The 9,490-nt window shown below is 39.5% G+C and overlaps 1 pseudogene; it reads left to right on the forward strand.

The window, feature by feature from the left end:
- The first annotated feature begins 6,488 nt into the window (after window positions 1-6,488).
- On the forward strand, window positions 6,489-6,613 carry LOC117077106 (annotated as a pseudogene).
- The last annotated feature ends 2,877 nt before the right edge of the window (window positions 6,614-9,490 follow it).

The following is a 9,490-nucleotide window of genomic DNA, read 5'->3' on the forward strand; positions in this document are numbered from 1 at the left end:
ACACTCTGCACAATCCCAGAACTATGGATATGATAGATTCCCTGATTCTATTACCTTACTATAGGGACATTATCCAGGTGGATCTTACCTAACTACATGAGTCCTTTAAAAGCAGAGCGTTTTCTCCAGCTGATTCCAGAAAAAGAATTCAGAGATTCAAATGTTACATGGCAATAGAAAATTAATACAGTAAGAATTCACTCTCTTGAAAGCATTGTACAAGGTAACTATGTTCATTCTCTCATCAGCACAGTTAAATATGTTTTGAAATTCAGTCCATTTGATAAGTACCTAATTTTTGATATATGTTTAATAAAGAGTATCTTTATTTTACATGTCTAAGTAAAATCAAGAAACTTTCCATACATTTTTAGCTAGATTTCCCCTGAGTTAATTGCCTGTTCACATGCAGTACTTTACTTTGACCATTTTGCTATAGTGTCATTTGTGTAACTCTTGTCAAGAGCTTAAGCAATCTCTAAGCAACAGCATAGGTACTAAGCTGACTTGTCGCCCTTTCAAAATTTAGTTGGAAAGGAAACAAGCCCAAACTGATTTGGACTATTTTTACTCATGGCAGAGCATGCAGCAAAAGCTCCATGTTCTCATATGTCCCTTTGTCCCTAAATCCCATCAGGAAAGGGAACGACACAGAACAGGCCTGGGCAGATGCTGCACACACATCCATGTCCCATCCCAGCTGAGGAACCCTAAGTTTAGGAAACTTGCCATGTTTTAAGTGGCTGCAAGCAAACCTGCCCAAACTTTGCTCCACAGAGAGAAACTATATTATCTTTTTCAGGAAACAAATCTACTGTCTGACCTGGAGAGAGATACTATCTCTAGCTCCCAAGCCTGTGTGCTACACAAACATCCTGGAAAAGACAGTCTAGAACTAAAGCTGTCATAAGATGTGTAAAAACACCAAGGTGAATTGCCTCTGAACAAATCTACCTCTCATTTCCATATTTTTATTATTACAACACTCTGCTGACCATTCAAAATAATCTGACCAACAGCAGGTGAGACCACTTCTGTTCAATTTGTAAGCACTGGCAGATCTCTTATTACCAGTGTTTGCTGGGAAAGAGGGAAGTTAATGCCTGGCTTGTACACAATTATAATCCCAAGGGAAAACATGGCACTCCTGGGGAAAAAAGGTGTTTACAATGTTTAGAGTTCCCCCACCATGGAGCACACATCAGTCACCAGCCCAGGTTGACAGAGGCTTTGGGGTTTAATCCCAGGAATGTAAGAATGGGTTATCTGTAATTTATTAAGATAACATACCACATCATGTATCATAATAACAGCTAACACTATATGACACTATTCTAGTAACTTAACGTATTTAGCCCTTTAAAACCTCCCAATAGTGTGGTTGGTATGAGTGCCATTATATTAAATAAGAAAAACAATAAAAGCTTCTTAACTGGTTGTCGTCAAAAAGAAATTCAATCAAATTGAAAACTGTTGCTTTAGTTAAATGAACTCTTTAAAAATGTGTAATAGATATTTCCTTAACATGAAAAAGAGTATCAGTATCGACAACCAACATCATACCTAAGAATGAAAAACTAAAGATAACTATGTTAAACTTATGCAAAAGAGAGACAAACAACAGAGAAGTCCAGTGACGTTGTATGAAACAATTCTCGATAAAGATTTACAGAAAGATTAATCCAAATTAAGCCTGTTTCTGTAACACCACTGCCCAGTGAGTGTAATTTTTCACCAGGACTCTCTAAGCTATAGGCTTCAGACTCAACTATCCTCTTCCTTCTCCTCTCCACCTCTACCACACAGTTTAAGAGTGTACACAGTCATTCCCAGTTTCCCATGATTGGGAAGGACTCAAACACTATGATGGCAGGTCAACTTTCTGTCATCTTGTCCAAGGGAAAAGCACACTAAGCTGGGAGTGAATGAGCCTGACCTAAACAGCAGCAGAGAGAATGAGTAGAGAAAGGAGTCACTGAGTTGGAGGCGTTAGAGCCACAGGAAAGGAGCTGAAGTCTAGCCCAGTGGCATTGCTGGTTAGCTCCTGTAATCATGATTAATTTACGAGCTCAACTTCGTGGGAGTTTTCTATTTGACATTTCAAATTTGTAAGAAATTTGACTTAGTACTATTGATAAGAAAATTACCATTTGCCTGAATTTTAGAAAGGGAGATTACAACAGGCCACTGAGCAAATCACAGGTAGAATGATGAGGAGAACCTGCCTGTGTCTGTCCTCTTTAACCCAAGAACCAGGTCCTTCAGCCATCACAGGGGGCTCAACACAGCTGCTTTATTATCTGCAGCTCGATATACATATGATATCTAATTAACAGTAATGCTGTGATAGAATTTTCATTTCTGAGGGCAGTATTTCTCTTCCTTTCAAACAAGTACACAAAATTACACTTTCTAAAAATGAGAAAAGCCTGAGTTCTTCAGAACAAGTCAGCCATAATAATAATGTTTCAGATGTTCCAGGTGTCTGTAAGGCCAGTAGTTAGAGTGAAACCTTCTCTTTGAACCCATTCAACCAGGGTGAAACTCTGCCAGTGGTAAAAAAGAAAGCAGCACGTGGTTTCATGGTATTCACCCTACCACCTTCCACAGTGAGGAGACAGAAATCTGTCTGGGTTGAAGACCATGGGAAAGTGTGTAGCTGTTATTACTTGTCATGAAGGTAACTATTCAGGATCTGTTCTCTTCAACCAACGTCTGATGACTTGGCCAGGAAAATAAAGACCTCAATACAGCATTGAGGGAAAGTGCAGTCTTAAACTTGGGAGTCTGAGAGATTAGAGTTCTGCTGTGACCTGTGTAGCCTTTCTAACATATTGACCCCAATTTTGGGGGGATGCCCTATTTCTAGGGTGTCCTCAGAACTTTAACAGTAAGAGCAAAAAAATGAGAGGAGAAGAGTGGTAAGGAGGAATAGATACTGTCAACTCATGTGTAAGTTACTTAGCATAAAGCTGGGACATAATAAGTACTTAATATATAATAGTTATTACCAGGTGTGACTCACAAGGGTGGCTAGTACACAGGTGGATTTGTCTCTTATTGCTATCAGTTCTGCATTAGCACTATCTCTGGGGTCACTATTAGAATCCAGGGCAATGCTAATAATGATGGACACTTACAATGTATCAGGCACATTGGGTGCTAAAAGCTTTGGGTATTCATTTCACCTAATCTCACAGAAGTCTAATGAAGTAAGTATGGTTATACATTGTTCATCAATGACAAACCAGAGTCCTGGTCAGTCTGATTACAAAACTCATGTTTTTAACCATTGTGTTTATATTGCCAAGGTTCCTACAGAAAGGTTCCTGGCGAAAAAAAGCATGACAGTTAAAGGAGGGAGGATTACACTAAGGGAAGAATGACACCACGAAGAATCCCAGGGAGTGTAAAACTTTAACGTAGGTCAAAATCCTTCTTGTGTCAGGCCTAAATTCAATCAACAGTGAGATTTGCTCATCTAAGAAGAATGGTATCCAAATGCTCTCAGATCATTTAAATAGGAGATCCCAAGTCTTACTGCCATTTTTCCCGGCCTTTTCTGACAACTTTTACTTCAATTCAATTTCAAGTCTTGAAATTAAAAATATACTACATCCTCCCATTTTGTGCATCCAGAGATCTTGTTTATCTTGTTAATTACTACGTGGCCAGCACTTTGCACAATGCCTGGTATAGAGTAGGTGTTCAATTAATTTTTTAATGAATGAATGAATTTATATATCTCTTACACTCTCCTGATTGTTCCTTCAAAATGATGCATTTCTGGTTATCTCCACCCTCCCTGAAACAGACAAGAAATATTTTTTCTTCTTCTCCCAAGCCCATTCATTTCAGGTTCCAGCTGGGATGGACTACTTTAACAACATTTGTCATTGTCTCTATTAAGTAAACCTACCACCATCATTTATGCCATTCCCAGCATCAGCATGAAAAGCCTTTATATCTATGAGGCAGAGCTCAATGAAAGTTTTACTGGAAAGTAAAGTCTTCAAAAAATTGCACTTCACATCTTATCAAATCAAATATCTCAGAGCACAGCTAGCATATGTGATTATATAAACATGGAATAATCTTCTTTCCACACAAATGATGTTTCAAAATTAATTAAAGGAATGGGAGGCACAGCAAGGGGAGGAGACTTCCAGAGCACGTGTTCCAGCTACCAGAAGCATTCTTGAAATAAATTGATATGATGATATGATTTAGCCAATTAATCAAGAAAGAAGATAAGGGCAGAACTCCCTGTAAAAGCCCTATAAGAATGTCAGATCAACCACAGCGGCTGCACACAAATGGGTCGAATTGCTTGTCAACAAAAATATCTTGAGGAACAACATATTTGTAATCCAAACATGTAAAATCTAAAACTTTTACTAGCCCACAAGAAACACAGTAGCTGCCCTACTTGTCCAGTGAGCATATGTCCATTGTTACTGCTGGAAGATCTCATTTCTCCTGGCCACTGACTCAATTACTACTAAGTGATTTTTTTAAAGTTGGCAAGCTAGTTTCCCATAGGACATTGTGGGTCATAATCGCAACTCATATTTTGTATAAAAATGACTTAATGGTGACTAAGAGCACCCCTACATTTCAAAATCAAAAGAACATCTACATTTCTCACCTTTCTTTTGATCTTTTCGTGACATTCAATGCTCTTGTTCACTTTTCTTTACAGAACTCTCTTTCCATGGTTTAAGCCCATACTCTCACCTGGTTCTTCTAGTTCTTTGGACATTCTGAGTTCCCTTTACTTTTCCTCTCCCTAAATGTTAATTTACTCAAGTCTCTGTCGTCAGTCCTCGTTCTTATTCATGGCTTCAATTCTGTCTTTAAGTTGTTAAAACCCCCAATTTAAATATGCAACCCAGATCCCACTCCCAAACGGCAGCTTCACACATCCAACTGCCTCTGGTAAGCTCCACTTGAGTAGCCAAACTCAGATATCATGGTCCAAAACTGAACTCACCATGTCTTCATCATTATCTGCTCCTCTTTGTTTCCTAACAATAATAGAAAACGTAGCACCAGCCAATTTGTATTCAAATCAGAAACTTGGCAATCATCCTAATTGCCTTCCCTTCCTTACCTACACTCCAAAAAATTAACTATGAATCTAGATAAATCCTGTCATCTAAGTATTTGTCATACTCATTCCTTCTCTCATTTCCCAGTGCTACTACCTTTTTTCAGGTTTCCCTGAGTCTCCTTTCTAACACCCTTGACATTTAGTGCAATACCAATAATGAGTAAAAACAAAACACAGATCCATAATAATCTCACTCAACATCATTTAATTATTCTCCATTATTTTAGAATAATTATAAAATATTTTCCATTGTCTGTGAGGCCCCTTATAAACCGCCTTCTGCCAAACTGTAGCCTCATCTCTTTTCAAACTTCTTGGTCTTCTCAGAAAATGCCTCACTTTTTCAGTCTTTCCTCTGTTTTATACACAGTGCCCTGCCTAGGATGTCTTTTCTCCCTTTCTCTGCATACCAAACTTCCACACATCCTTCCAAATTTAAACTAGTGATGTCCTCCCCATATACTCTTTTCATAATGTCCACCACTATAACCTAACCACCACTGTCTCCCACCTCTACTCTTCCTCTCTTCTTGCCTACTCTTCCCTCCAGCCCGTCAAGGGAGGCTGGATACCTTTCCTCTTTGTACCATTTTACCAATTACACTAATCATGGTTGATGTGTCTTTCTGGTTTCTCTTCCTTTAGGTTATGAGTTCCCTGAGTTCAAGGTCTATGTCCTTCATTTTCATGTGTTCATAATCTAACTAGTAGTTGGCAGATGGTAGAGATTCAATAAATATTTGTCAAATAAATGGGTGGGGGCATGGGTGGATGAATGGATGGATGGAGAACATAAAGACAAAACACAATAATTAGTCTTAATGGTCCCTCCTCATTGAATCATTGTTGTGAGTCCTGGTAATGAATCACTACCTAACAACAAGTTAGTTTTTATTCCTTGGATAAGGCTGAATAAACATTTGAATGTTTTCTCTCTGGCCCTCATTTTTAGCTTTCACTATGGAAGCTCGTCTGCTTCCAATACCTTATTTTAAAATAATATAATGCAATTGATTATTTCCACTTACTATGTTAAAATCACATTCTAATTCTGTCTTACTGAGATTATGTCCAGATCTCATTGACTGGTGTTTGGGGAATTTCAAAAACCATGAGTTAGAAGTTTAAAGATTATTAATAATCTCTAAGCCTAATGTTAGAGATGACTCATCTCCTTCATTATACATGGATTTTATTATTTAAACTCTCAGTCAATAACCTACTTTCCAATTTGTAAGGGTACTTCTCAGTTGCTAGATTTAAGTATTACTAGTCCTTACATAATCTCAAAACTTGAAATACTGAAAAAGAGGCTTTAAAGTCAAGAGATAAAATCAGTGTTGAGTCTCAAAAAAATGGGGACATATTTTTTGCAATCCTGTTGTGGTTCATAAGCGTGGTAATTGGGTTTTCACACTAATACGTGAGATGTGCATTGTTAGAACAGTTTGAGGGAGACACATCTCACACAAAGTTCGTTGGCACATTACCCATCTGACATGAAAGAAAAGTAACAAAAAAGAAAATAAAAAGGAATTTTTTTGCCCAGAGTGATTTTAATATATGGAAGAATTCACATGTAGAGGATTATATTACATGTACTTTAAATGGAGAGAGCCCATGCTTAACAAACTTAGTAAAGATGTTTAGTATAGAATCCTGGCTTTTTAGTTGTTCCATGAATCTAAGCTTTAATATATCCATCCTCAAGATGAGAACAAGAACGTGGGAATTAGGCAGAGTGATATGTGCACTACATATTTCATTTAGATGTCATCATCAGAAAGTGAATAACCACTAATGTATGACTGCATTTCTCAGGAAGCTATTGAATATCCCTTTAAATTGGAAAAAAATATATTATTATTGAAATATGCTTATATAAAAAAGCTATAATGGCTCTATTTTTTAAGATAACATTTAGATATTTTTCTAATGGCTCAAGGTGACCAATGTTCTCAAGATCAAGGTTCTCCTCTGTGTTGGCTTGCTGCTACAGCTAGAAGGATGGAGTAATCAAACCTTCAGCCAATATGTATTGAACTTATTATGCATGAGACATTTGCTAAATGCTTTAAATACATTATCTCATTTAATACTCACAACCAATCCTATGAGGGACATACTAACATTATCTATTTCAGTGAAAAATGAACTAAGACACACAGAGAATAAGAATTTGCCCAGTCACACATCACTAACTGGAAAAGCCAGATGTGTCCAACTCCCAGTCTTTTCATGCACAACCTCCACACAAGCTTCTTATCACAAAACCTGGTTTTTCAAAGTTGATCTTATGGAGGTAGACTAGAATGATTACCAGAAACTGTGAAGCATGGTGAGGCTGGTAAAGAGATGTTGGCTGATAGGTACAAAAATATAGTTAGATAGAAGAAGTAAGTTCTAGTGTTTGTTAGTACAGTAGAGTGACTATAGTTAATAAGAATTTATTGTATATTTTAAAATAGCTGGAAGAGAAGATTTAGGATGTTCCCAAACAAAGAAGCAATAAATGTTTGAGGTGATGGATATTCTAATTACCCTGATCTGATCATTACACATTGCATACATGTACCAAAATATCACATTCACCCCACAAGTATGCACAATTATTATCGATCAATAAAAAATGAAATAAAAATCTGTGTTTTCTTGGTGGTTATAGAGTTTGTTATAGGATCTTATATCAGACATTTAAACTCACTGTCTATCAGTAATATGGATAGAATATGTTAAATTTCACAGTCTAAATTTTTTTTTTTTTTTGAGACAGAGTCCTGCTTTGTCACCCAGGCTGGAGTACAGTGGTGGGATCTCAGCTCACTGCAACCTCCACCTCCCAGGTTCAAGTGATTCTCCTGCCTTAGCCTCCTGAGTAGCTAGGATTACAGGTACATGCCTCCATGCCCGGCTAATTTTTGTATTTTTAATAGAGATGGGGTTTCACCATGTTGGTCAGGCTGATTTTGAATTCCTGACCTTGTGATTCACCCACCTTGGCCTTCCAGAATGCTGGGATTACAGGTGTGAGCCACCTTGCCAGGCCTACATTTTTAAATGTATAAAGTCTAAGGTTTCTTTAGCTTAAACATGTGATGACTCTTTCATTTGGTTTATATAATAAATTCTTACTAAGGTATAAATGATAAATGACTGACGACAATTTTTACATGTTACTTACAGAGACCAACCTGGCAGGCATTTCCATTTATTAAATAATATCTGCTTTAACTTAAAAGAAGCTCATTTAGAAAGGGATGCAGGGGGGGCGGAGCAAGATGGCCGAATAGGAACAGCTCCAGTCTCCAACTCCCAGCGCGAGCGACACAGAAGACCGGTGATTTCTGCATTTTCAACTGAGGTACTGGGGTCATCTCTCTAGGGAGTGCCGGACAATCGGTGCGGGTCAGCTGCTGCAGCCTGACCAGCGTAAGCTGAAGCAGGGCGAGGCATCGCCTCACCTGGAAGCGCAAGGGGGAAGGAAATCCCTTTTCCTAGCCAGGGGAACTGAGACACACACCACCTGGAAAATCGGGTAACTCCCACCCCAATACTGCGCTTTAAGGAAACAGGCACACCAGGAGAATATATCCCACACCTGGCCGGGAGGGTCCCACGCCCACGGAGCCTCCCTCACTGCTAACACAGCCGTCTGCGGCGATCTATCCGCAAGGCAGCAGCGAGGCTGGGGGAGGGGCGCCCGCCATTGCTGAGGCTTAAGTAGGTAAACAAAGCCGCTGGGAAGCTCGAACAGGGTGGAGCTCACAGCAGCTCAAGGAAGCCTGCCTGTCTCTGTAGACTCTACCGCTGCGGACAGCGCACAGCTGCAGTCCATTAGGGGAAAGAGCAGGCCGCTGCAGACCCGAACGACTCTGTCTGACGGCTTTGGGGAGAGCCGTGGATCTCCTAACGCGGAGGTTGAGATCTGAGAACGGACAGACTGCCTGCTCAGGTGGGTCCCTGACCCCTGAGTAGCCTAGCTGGGAGACATCCCCCACTAGGGGCAGTCTGATACCCCACACCTCACAGGGTGGCGTCACCCCTGAGAGGAAACTTCCAAAGAAAGAACCAGACAGGTACACTCGCTGTTCAGCAATATTCTATCTTCAGCAACCTCTGCTGCTGATACCCAGGCAAACAGGGTCTGGAGTGGACCTCAAGCAATCTCTAAGAGACCAATAGACAGTCCTTCTGACTGTCAGACGGAAAACTATCAAACAGGAAGGACACCTATACCAAAACCCCATCCGTACGTCACCATCATCAAAGTCCAGAGACAGATAAAACCACAAAGATGGGGAAGAAGCAGGGCAGAAAAGCTGGAAATTCAAAAAATAAGAGCGCATCTCCCCCTGCAAAGGAGCGCAGCCCATCGCC

This window comes from Trachypithecus francoisi, unplaced genomic scaffold (assembly GCF_009764315.1).
Source record: "Trachypithecus francoisi isolate TF-2019V2 unplaced genomic scaffold, Tfra_2.0 Lachesis_group5, whole genome shotgun sequence".
In the NCBI taxonomy this organism is placed as follows: Eukaryota; Metazoa; Chordata; class Mammalia; order Primates; family Cercopithecidae; genus Trachypithecus; species Trachypithecus francoisi.